Source organism: Notolepis coatsorum (genome assembly GCF_963971535.1).
Source record: "Notolepis coatsorum genome assembly, chromosome: 3".
Classification (NCBI taxonomy): Eukaryota; Metazoa; Chordata; class Actinopteri; order Aulopiformes; family Paralepididae; genus Notolepis; species Notolepis coatsorum.
The window spans coordinates 28,237,879-28,250,138 of NC_140167.1; positions in this window are offsets into that span (position 1 = coordinate 28,237,879).

Here is a 12,260-nt window from a genome sequence, read left to right on the forward strand (position 1 = left end):
CTCCATACTCGACCAAGTAGGTTGTATGTCGTTCTTGCTTTAAGGCTTTAATTTTGCCTTCTCTTTAATTCGACAGTTTCTTTCCAACATAGAGGTCGTAGTCACAGGAAAAGAGAGTTGAAATGACTGGTAGCATGCTGTGCTGGGACATGGTCTCGTCAGAAAATGTAAATAAGGGCGGCTAGGTGGTGTAGTGGGCAAGGCACTCGCCACCAACGCAGGAGACGCTGGGTTCGAGCCCAGCTCTCGGCGTTGCTACCAGCTTGGCTGGTCGCTCATACTAACACAATTGGCAGTGTTATGGGTGGGAAAGCTGGTGGGTGGGTCCTGGTCGTTGTAAACAGCGACTCCTACAGTTCGGTCAGGGCGCCTGCAAAGCGAGGGAAGGATCTGGAGGGAGGTAGTGTGACCTTCCACACGTTACACTCTCCCAGTGAGAGTCTGCGCTGCCAGGCTGGCTGCCGGCTGGCTGCACATGTGTCGGAGGAAAGCATGTGATAGTCTCCGGCCTCCTGGACCAACAGTAGGGGGGGGGTGCGCAACAACCAGGAAGGGGGTTGGGAATTGGCATAATGACTAACAGTGGGGATGGGAGAAAAATCGGAAAAAAGGAGGGGGGGAAAAGATAATAAAAAAATTCAAAAAATGTAAATAAAGTACTAATTGACCACAGGAAAAAGATACATAATGTACGTTATGTTATAGCCATAAGTAATATATTTACTTATTGTATAAGTAATATATTTTCATTTAGTATCGGTGAAAGACCAAAACAAATAGCACAACTAAGAGTCTAACTAACAATGATGGTGGTTGTGGGCGAGTGGGCGAGTGCTCTCACCACCAGACTAAACCACCCACCCTGATACAAACACAGCAATCATGATGATGATGATTCGTTTTAATAGAAAGTTAGGGTTAAGGTTAGGGTTTGGGTGAGGCTGTCAGAAAAGTGTGACTTTGCTCATAGATTGACAGGAGGAATATTTTTCTAGAATATTTTTCAAATCAATCAACAACAAGTATTTTATTTGAATACATTTCCACCATTATCCACTGAAATAAATATTCAGGATAAAGTTACACCTTTTAAACACACAAGGCCATACTACACAAGTTCGCTCTTCTGAGACACACAATTCACCACTATGAATTGAAAATGGGGGACCCTGATGTAAACAAGACAAACGACTTTCTCTGGTCTGCATCCCCTTAACAATTGTGTGTATTGAGCCGTACTGTATTGTACCCATTCTGCAATCTGTTAAATAAAGTTTTCATTCATTCATTCATTCAGACTCTGGTAATCAGCTCTCTGGCACCTGTTTACAACATGGAAAGGCACATGTCAACCTTGTATTGTAGCTGATATAAGTGTCTAAACTCCAACCTACACATCAGACCAAAACAAAAAAAGTATACAAAGCCCAATACCAAGCAGGGCTCTTTTGCCTAAAGGTCGCTGTTTGACGGCATTACAGATTATACCTTTAAGTATTTCATGTTCGCTAAGGCCCATTTGGCCACTGTCATATCTTGCTATCAACCAGGAAATGTTCATGTGAAACTAACTAAGTTGTTACATTTAGTGATCTATGCATACAAATCATTTTTACAATGTTCACTATTTGGCCAAACAAGATGGCTAATCTGGCCAGAACACACGTCACTTTCTCACCACACTATACTACACGCCCCCTGGTAATCTCTGGGGAAGGATGATTTATTTTTTTACCTGCTTTAAAAGTTAAATACAAATATGTGTGCCAATTTAAGGTGGTGGTTCTCAACCTGGGGGTCGCAAGATGTTCTTGATCATTAATCAAGTTAAGTAACTTGAAAAGAGGAAATTAAAAAAGAACTGAGTCAAAATTCACCATTCTGTCTATATGCTTGAGTCTGACTATGTAGCAAAAAGGTTGCAAAGCACTGAATTAAGAGACCAAATGGCAGCTGTGGAGGTAGAATTGATGTGGATGTTGGCTCATTAGCAGGTGCGCCGTTATGGTTTATAGACGGGGACGTCCCAGTGGTAAAGTGAGTGGGTGGTGAGTGCAATTCCAAAGTTGAAGGACACGCACAGGGGGGCAGCAGCACTTGCAAGCTTTGCCTGCTTGTACGCGGGTGTAGGCATCTCCGTGAGGGCCCTTCTAGTTCTGGAATAGTTTTGTTGTACTCTACTCCAATAAATGAAATACTTTCCTACTCCTAAACCTAAATTCAACTGTGCTTCAAAAGGTAATCTAGATTTGTTTAATGCTACCCCAATAAATGAAATATATTTTTGCGGTTGCAGCATGACAGTGAAAACAGAGCCAGTGTGATGAAGACAAACATGCACAATGCACACCTCGTGACATGGAGTGAATGCTTCATGTGGCTTCCTGCGCCAGAGTGGTTGGACAGTTAAAGCTCACTGAACATTTGAGTAGGCTCTCACAGTGCTTTTATTCTTATCATAGCTGATTCCCATATCTGTCACACTGAGTACCCTGTTGAATTGCATTTGCATGTTGACAATGTCTAGCGACATCCATGAAAAGGTCCATCACATTTACATTTAGTCATTTAGCTGATGCTTTTATCCAAAGCGACTTACAAGTTCTGTACGACAAGTCATCAGGAAGGGCACAACTCTATCAGCTGAGTAACAATGTTCATCAAAATGTTGAGTGCTACAGTGTAGGTTAGTGTATTAGGACAAGTGCATGACAGTAAGGTTAGTTAGGGTTAGATTTTATTTTTTCTCTCTTTAAATTATTGTTTTTTTCTTCAGATAATGGTTGAAGAAGTGGGTCTTTAGTCGACGGCGAAAGATTGGACAGGTTTCGGCTGTCCTAACTGGGGTGGGTAGTTCATTCCACTATTGTGGGGCAAGGACTGAGAAAAGGCAGGTTCTCCTTGATGACCCTCCCGGAGCTCGGATAGGAGTGGGTCTGAGACGGCCAGAAGATGCAGAGCGTAGGGGTCTTGAGGGTGTGTATTAGAGACCATTGACCGGAGGTAGGCGGGAGCGGTTCCCTTTGCTGCACGGTATGCCAGGTCGAGGGCCTTGAAGCGGATTCGTGCAGCAATGGGGAGCCAGTGCAGGTCCCTAAGAAGTGGGGTGACATGGGCCAACTTCGGTAGGTTTGAGATCAGGCGGGCCGCTGTGTTCTGAATGAGTTGAAGAGGCTTGGTGGCAGTGGCCGGGAGGCGTGAATATTTTAGGCAACCAACTTGTGTTTAGCGTTTCTCTGATTGGCCACTACGCCCATGTGACCGCGGCAGCGCGGAAATAGGCTGTCTATTGCCATTCTCTAAGACAAACTCTAACCTTAACCAGCTCCTTAATAGCGCCTAAACTTAACCCTTCTAACCTTAACCAACTCCGAAACAATGCCTAACCTTAACCTTAACCTTAACCAACTCCGAAACAATGCCTAACCTTAACCTTAACCATAGCCAACTCTGAAAGAATATTGCCATTCTCTAAGACAAACTCTAACCTTAACCAGCTCCTTAACAGCACCTAAACTTAACCCTTCTAACCTTAACCAACTCCGAAACAATGCCTAACCTTAACCTTAACCAACTCCGAAATAATGCTTAAAGTTAACATGCCTAAACTTAACCGGCGAAAGAATGCATGTTAAAAAAAATAATAATAATAAAAATTGAAGGGAATCGAACTTGTCACCAACAGACCGCAGGATCCACAGCAAGGCAGCACTACCAGTTGAGCTAGTTGTCAATGTTAAAAAAAGGGGGATTACTGCTACATAATGCTGCCGCGACAGAGCTCCACGGCAGAGCGGACGCTCTGCTGCTGCCACGTCGCTGCGGGGGCGTGGCTAGACGCAAGTTGGGCGTGGCTAGACACAAGTTGGTTGCCTTTAATATTTAGGCGGCCGGCAGGCCAGCAAGCAGTGCATTGCAGTAGTCAAGGCGGCAGATGACTGTTGATTGGACGAGGAGTTGGGTGGCTTCTTTTGTCAGGAAGGGGCAGATCCTTCTGATGTTGCTCAAGAGGAATCTGCAGGTTCTGGTTGTTGCTGCAGTTGCTGAAGTTCAACTGGTCGTCGAGGACAACACCAAGGTTCTTGGCGGTCGGGAACGCGGTCACAGCTGCATTCTCGACTGTGATGGAAAGGTCGGTCAGGGGGGAGGATTTGGCCGGCAGGTGGAGCAATTCTGTTTTGCTTAGGTTCAGTTTGAGGTGGTTGGCCGTCATCCAGGCGGAGATGTCGGACAGACAGGCCAAGCTGCATAGGTCCAGAGCTGCATAGTTTGAGTAAGGTTTTTTCCTCACTGTAAAAGAAGAAACAAGGTTTCGTGGATAGGGTCTGTCACCAGGGGCATTACTTACAATATGTATCCATCCATGAGAGACAATGATAGCATAAAATGTGTCCTTGAGACATCCTTTTCCAGCGGCTAGATGTAGCTTTGCTAAATAAAAGATGTTTTTTTCCATCTCCACCATACAAATTTGAGGGTTATATCCTTTCTTCGCTACTTCACTATGGGTGAATGTAATAATCAATAGCTTATCCTTGCAAAGCTTTTGAATCTTAGCTCCATAGGCCCTTGGGCTTGAGTGAAGGCAAGGACGATCTCTCCTACCGGGGAATGGTGCGGCCTTGACTTGTGATGTGATTTATTGTTCGCTAAAATGGAAGGGGTCTTGAGAGAAGAAAAAGCGTCCTCTCTCTGTCTTTCTCCCCTCCATCCTTAAGTCCTCTCCCCTTCAGCCACATAACTTTACTCTGGAATCAATATAGATCCGTGGGCTGACATTCCTTAGTACGTTGAAAGACCACCGCGGCACTTCCATGTTCGCTGTGCACCATCTCCACCGCTCTTCAGTCCGGGGGTTTTATTTACCACGCGATTTGCTTCCCCACCCGTTTCAAAGGCCTCTTCAATGGAGAGTGCGTCATTGTCGAGATGGTCAGAAACTGTGGCTTGATACTGCTCCTCTGCTTTACGCCTTGGGAGATGGCCATTGTCCACCCTGGATGGAGATAGTCAGGTGACCTTCAAGTTTATTATGGTGAAATACTTCTTGCACAATGCTCTGTCCTCCTCACACAGCAGCTATTGAGCACAGCTATATGGAAGCTGCTTCATAGTCATCTGATCTCTCCCCCCACCTGATTACCCCCCCCCCCCCCCCCCCTCCTCCTCCTCCTCCACCGCCAACCCCACCCAGCCTAACAATTTGTGGACATTTACTGACAGCTTTCAAACATTTTGGATACATGCACTGTGCAAGACATCCTGAAAGCATTCTGCAGATTTGGTCCTGAAAGCATTCTGCAGATTCTACAGAAGGTCCTGAAAGCATTCAGATTCTGGCTCAACGTTGGCCTTGTTTACAGTATCTTTTCATTGAGGGACATTCTGACGAATGTTTTGTTCAATTGAACTGGGACTGTGTTGAGTGCTAGTTTCTATTGTGGCCAGTCTCACTGTTTAAGTTTTTTGTACCAAACGTCCATGGGAAAGACTCTCTAGTTGCTGCCCTTTTTAAACTGTATCTGACTCAATTGGCAAATAGTTCAGCAAAGAAAATGAACTGTGATTGTGATTTGAAGTCTCGGTTGAACCTCTGAAGTTCATGGCCTGGAGTATGGCATTGGTTTTATATTCAAGTCTGTTTTGTGTATTTATTTATCTATTTATTTTGTATTCTTAATATCTGCAAGGGAACGGTTATGCACCTCTCCCTGGCCTTGAACTGTTTCACCAGATTATCAAGGCCTTGCACTGGCCCATTCAAACCTGGAGTTATTAATGTCAAGTAATGCAGAGAGAGCACTTATGCAATCCTAAATTCTGATGTTTTGATGGAAATACCACACATTTCACAGTCCTCTAATGGAACTCCTTCACCTTCCCTGTTTCCAGAGGGCAGACGTGTTAAGACCAACCACTCTACACCACAGAGCCACAATGGCCTTCATCGTCATGCAATGGAACAAATAAACGATAATATTCACTGGCTGTAGAATCGGGCACACACAACAGCTCACTTCTTTGCTTCACATCTCTTGAAGGGCCAAAGCCTCCCATTCATTCCCGCGTCAGCACCGAGAGCCAGGTTCCCTAATGCTGAACCTCTCTTCAGCGCATGTATGTGAAGAACGCTGCTGAGCCTATCAAATATCAAATAGACATGGACTAGCTATAATTATGTATACGCAACCCGCACGCACGCACGCACGCATGCACGCACACACACACGCACACACACACACACACACACACACACACACACACACACACACACACACACACACACACACACAATTAGGAGTCTCGACCGCACAAGTGTGCCCTCAGGTTTAATTAAACATTTTTTCTGCGAGTGTATCTTCCATGAAAATCGAGCCACTCTCCCTGGCATTTGTGTGTCGAGAAGCTCTCCCTCTCCTGGCTCTCCTGGAGTGGTCGATACATTAAAACTTGAACTGATTGATTTGAGAATGCCAGCCACCAGTGTCCTCGTGCTGCAGCCGTTGACTATGTGAAGTGTCTTTAGTCATCAGGCTTTAGGCCATAGGGATTGATAATAGCTTGACCGGCGGGGCCTATCTTACCCATCCTTTTTCAGGAGGTCTTGTGTTTAGCCCTCAGAGCACTTCTGTCGAATCTCAAACAGCACAAGGGCATTCACGGGAGCGGCTGAGTGGATGGGTTTTCTCACTCATCAGAAGCTCATGAATACATTCCCAACTCTAACTAACTACTTTGGCTTAAGTTAATGTGGAATTTCAAACGAGGTATGAGGCCAATTTATTTATTTGTATTCTCAGCGTCTTAAGCAATACTCTTGAACACAGTGATAGCAGGGAGGATAATCTCGGTCTTTCATCAGCAAAGTGGTCAGGCACAAACCCCATCAGCGATGTGTTCTATTGATTGATGGTCGCTCCTGCAGTACTAGGCAACACCATTATTACCATGCAAGGATTCCAGGCTGCCCACAATAAAACATTGTGTCCTGATTCAAGTCTTCGCCCCCCCCCCCCCCCCCCCCCCCTCCCCATAGGTGTCATAATACCTCAACTGGTGTTTGCTTCATATTGCTTTTCCTCTGCAATTACTGGCATTCCCCATCCTCGTCTTTACACCAACTATATAGATGCACTTAGTCCTTTTGACACAACCTGTGATGTTGTTCTCTATACTGTCGGTGCAACAGGTATGCAGAGGCAACCACGCCATATAAACATGTTGAAAAAAAAATATATATATTTTTGGTGGGTGAAACGTTCATGAAAAAATATATCAGTCATGCAGTTGTGTTATTTTGTGATAGTTCTGCATCTAATTCCCCATCCAATATATCTCTGTGTGTCGTGCGCGCGCACTCACGCCAAACAGTTCTCATACATGTAACCATTAGAGCGTTAATGTTTCCTTTCAGGCGTTTGAAAAGATGTTCAGAGCGAAGCTCGCGTAGACAAATTGTATAGATCGCAAGAACGGTAATGTAATAAACCCTTCAAATAATGTGACTCATAATTAATATTACAACTAATAATTTACGTGGAAAAATAAATAGTTATTAGGCTAGGAACAGTAAAGAGGTATTTTAAGATGTTGACGTTTTTTGTGTGTTTTTTGTTGGCGACATTCCAATTACTGAGTTATAGCCATAGTGAATAGTGCCAAAATAAACCGGTAAAGATGGCCTTTACGTGTAGCCTGGATATTTTCAACTTAATATTTATCTTATAGATTATATTGTATTCATATTGCTATTATATATAAGTTGTTGTTGTTGTTGTTGTTGTTGTTGTTGTTGTTGTTGTTGTTGTTTGTTGTTGTTGTTGTTGTTATAATATTGATGATGATGATGATGATTATTATTATTATAATGATACTAATTATTATTATTATTATTATCATCATTATTATTAATTATCTTAGGTATGCTGCGTAATATAGGAGTTTATACGTATATATTTTCGAACTAATAATACAATTTCCCTATAGCAGCTTTGTACTATAATCTCAGGTCTTAATTATAGTTTCAAAGACGCAACAAGTGGACCTATAAAGGTTTACCTATATTAGTCTACTGCATCGTGAGAGATGGCTTTCAGTTGGCTTAAATCAGTGTGGATGATTGTGACCTCGGTTATCAATCACTAGATCAGGCCAGGGTATCTAATGTAAACGGGGCTATCACGTGGATAACGCGCCACATCTGCTCTTCCGACATCGTTGCTTCTTGGTTACCAAGCGATTTATTAGAGAGCTGCTCTGTGAGGAATAATGGGTCTCAGTCTAAAGAACAACGCAAGTCTCTTGCATATAGGCACTTACTTAAGAAATATGCCTTTAGATTTCGTCTAACTATTTCACACCAAATTGTCACGACCTAAACAAACCATGCATTGGAAAGAGAAAAGTATAGGCTCGCTTAAAAGCATGTGCAGAGGGAGTGTGTTTGCACTCATGACCAATTTATTGCCGATGAACATATGGCCAATATTTTGTCTCACGTCATAGCAGGGGAAAACAAACACCACGCAATGTTAGCGAGTCAGCAAGAGCCGAGCCACTTGGCCAGCTATGCAAACGCACTTGGACAATATCAGAAGAGGAGCACTTGCTTTCTGGGTATATAAACCACATCAGGCTTATCTCTGCACGCACTCCTGACTTCCATTTGGAGATATTTCATTAACTCTGTCTCCCTCTCTCTGTCTCTCTCTCTCTCTCCTCTCTCTCTCTCTCTCTCTCTCTCTCTCTCTCTCTCTCTCTCTCTCTCCCTCTCTCTCCCTCTCTCTATCTCTCTCTCTCTTTCTATCTCTCTCTCTCTCTCTCTCCCTCCGTACTGTCTTAACGCTGGCTACACGCTCACCCTCTCTCAAGGTAAGCGCGCACGAGATGCTGGATTTATTTTCCTTTTAATACTTTCGGTTTTTATTGTTAAAAAATATAATTTTAATGTATTGTTGTTTTGTTTGAGCTAGCGCGCAATTCGTTTCTTTTCCGATGATCCTATAACAAATCAAAATTGTAAAATTAAAAAGTAAAAATAGGTGGGTATAGGCAGACTGATGATTTACACTCACTCACTCACTCACTCACTCACTCACACGTGGGGGACAGTCTGAGTCCAGGCACATTTAGCACACGATATAGGCTACATTTTTAGTTGTCCATATTATGCATAAATCCATTGTTTGGATTCAAGTAATAGCAAAATGCATACGAGTAATATGTATTCCGAGACACATTTACATGTTTGAAGGTTTAGAGTGTCGTTTAGACCTTTGGAAAAGTTATTTGTGTTAAATGATTCACACATTATACAAATAGATTAACCAGCTGTATATGTATTTCAAAATAGTAACAATTTGAGAGAGAGAGAGAGAGAGAGAGAGAGAGAGAGAGAGAGAGAGAGAGAGAGAGAGAGAGAGAGAGAGAGAGAGAGAGAGAGAGAGAGAGAGAGGGATGGGGGGAGGGGAGAGAGAGAGAGAGAGAGAGAGAGAGAGAGAGAGAGAGAGAGAGAGAGAGAGAGAGAGAGAGAGAGAGAGAGGATGATAAATAGCCTACTAGGATATAAGTAACTGATATTATATTGGGAGCTGCGTTAATTGAAATATTGTTGCTGATATTATATGATGGGGAACATGTGTTGACACAACAGTGAGTTGACTGCAGTTTGACCTATAACGTTTCTCAGTTTGGCCAGCAGGGTTCGCTAGAGTACTACAGATGTCATCAAAGCTATCAGCGCTAGTACTGCACTCAGGCTCCCTAACGGAAGGGCAACTTGTCTGCAGCATACTTGTGCCATAGTCTATTGCAGATCAGGGTATGTGGGTCGTTCTGGGAAAGTGGTAATTGCATCTTCAGCGGTGCACCGTGCAGGGCCCCGCCCCACACACATTCACAAAATAGAGTTTCTTCTTCTGTGACTAATTTCAAATAGTCCCAGAGACTCAAAACAAATGCTCTCCAGTGTCACCGTGATATTGAAATGGGAAGTGATTAAAAAACAATAAACCTTTTAAGCAATTTGTCTCACACGACGCGATAAAGGCATGGCACAGTGTGGCATGAAATTCACCGTTACAAATAAACTGGTGGTTTAACAAATGAAGGCATCTCCTCGGGGCACAGACACGCCGCTAATCTCGCCGTGACATGTTTAATCATTAGAGGAAAGGGGACGAATAAAGGCTCAGCGTTTGCCTGGAAGCAAAAGGTGCTTGGATTTCTGCAACCAGCCGCTGTCCCGCTCCAAAATGATTTGTGCCCCCGGCCAGTCTCCCCGGGCCATGGCTTAGCACCATAAATAAACCGGACCTGGTTTACCTGCATATTATATATAGCCTTTTAATCATAGAGGAAGGAAATCGGTCTTGTCACTCCATACATTTATCATGAAAAGCCCGAGGCAGACGGGGTTACCTTTATCAAAGGCTAACTGCCAGCCGGAGGCGTCGAAACACGCTGAAATTCAGCGATTAAAGAAATGAATGATCAACGTTATTATGTATCTCCTTAGGCATTCTTAACGTATTCAATCGAAAGACTTATTTAATCAAGAGTATAAAAGGCTTTTCTTCACTTATTTGGGAACAATCGTGTCCGTGAAATTTTGGGGAGGATGTGTCAGGAATTATAATTGGTCCGGGGGCCTTTTTTGTTACGTGGAAATTAATTGTTTTTGGATGAGACAATTTCTGCTGTACTCTGGAGCCGCATGTTTTGTTTTGGAAGGCACTGATCAGAAAATCCTAACCAGATTTAACAATGGGCTGGTGCTCTGTTGCCTATATAATATTATAAATAAGTCATGGAAGAAAGTATAGCTGCTTGCAGCGGCATAGAAGCAAACACAATTACAAATTGTATTATCAATAATTGACTAATATTGCACGATTTATGCCTGAGTACTCCCCCCCCCCCCACCCCCCACACACACACAAAAGAAAAACACAACTCAAACATCATGCTAAAAGACACCCCTTGTGAAAATGTTCTAATCATTTATTTATTCGTATACTGTTGGTTTCAGTGACAACACACTAAATGCATTAAGGCTTGGCATCTCCCGGTGAAAGTGCCCAATCCAACAGACTGTCGAGTGCTGATGCATTTGAGCATTTAACTTGTAGCACAAGATCTTCTCTCTGCTGTTATAGGGACCATTCACACAGACACACACACACGCACACGACCACTCGCGCGCGCGCGCACACACACGCCCACACACAGACACGCGCAAACACACACTCACGCACACACGTGCACACACGCACACGCGCGCACACACACCTGCGCGGACACTCAGAATGAGGCCAGGATGAAGGATGAGAAGAACAGTCTTCCGCAGCAAGACCATGGCTTCATAGAAGTTGAAACAATGTTGACGCTTCCTGAGCTTGAAGTATGTCTGACAACAACTGTTGTTTTTACTGTAACTGTGACATAAGAGGTGTATTAATTCATAATAACACTGATGATGATGGTGATAATGATAATAATAATAACAACAATAACAACAATCATAATAATAATAATAATATTATTGATGATGCTAATAATAATAATAATAATAATAATAATAATAATAATAATAATAATAATAATAATAATAATAATAATAATAATAATAATAATAATAATAATAATAATAATAATAATAATAATAATAATAATAATAATAATAATAATAATAATAATAATAATAACTTAGTAATAATGGAATATCTCATCGTTGTGCGTCATAGCATCTGCATTTTTGTTAGGACACATTTTAGTTGCCCAACAATTAAAGCCTTTCGAATGTTTACTTCTTGTTTAGTGTTTAGGTTATGTTTAGTTGTTAAAAACTATAACTGCAGAAACGTTTCTTTCTGATTAAATCGCATGTGCGGTTATTGTCCAGAGTTTGGTCTCGTTCTAAGTGCCCCTGCTTTGCAAAATAAACATATTGTACTGCCCACTGTCAGAGTGAAAAGGCCTGTTTGAACTACCTGTGAAAGTAAACAGGTAAACACGAGGAGATAGCTCTCCAAGTGAAGTACGACCACTTAGCCTGTGCACATTTACCTCTTCTTCCCGAAACCCTCGGTTCAATTGATCAAATACATCCCCAACAACTGCCCACAGTGCGTTGCTGGTGCGTCTTCCATGCGCTGTCACCAACCCTCCTCTCCGCCTCTCCCTCTCTCCCTGTCGTGCCACAAATAAGCATGGCTAAGCTGAATGACACGGATGTTAAGCCGGCGTGTCCTAACACACAT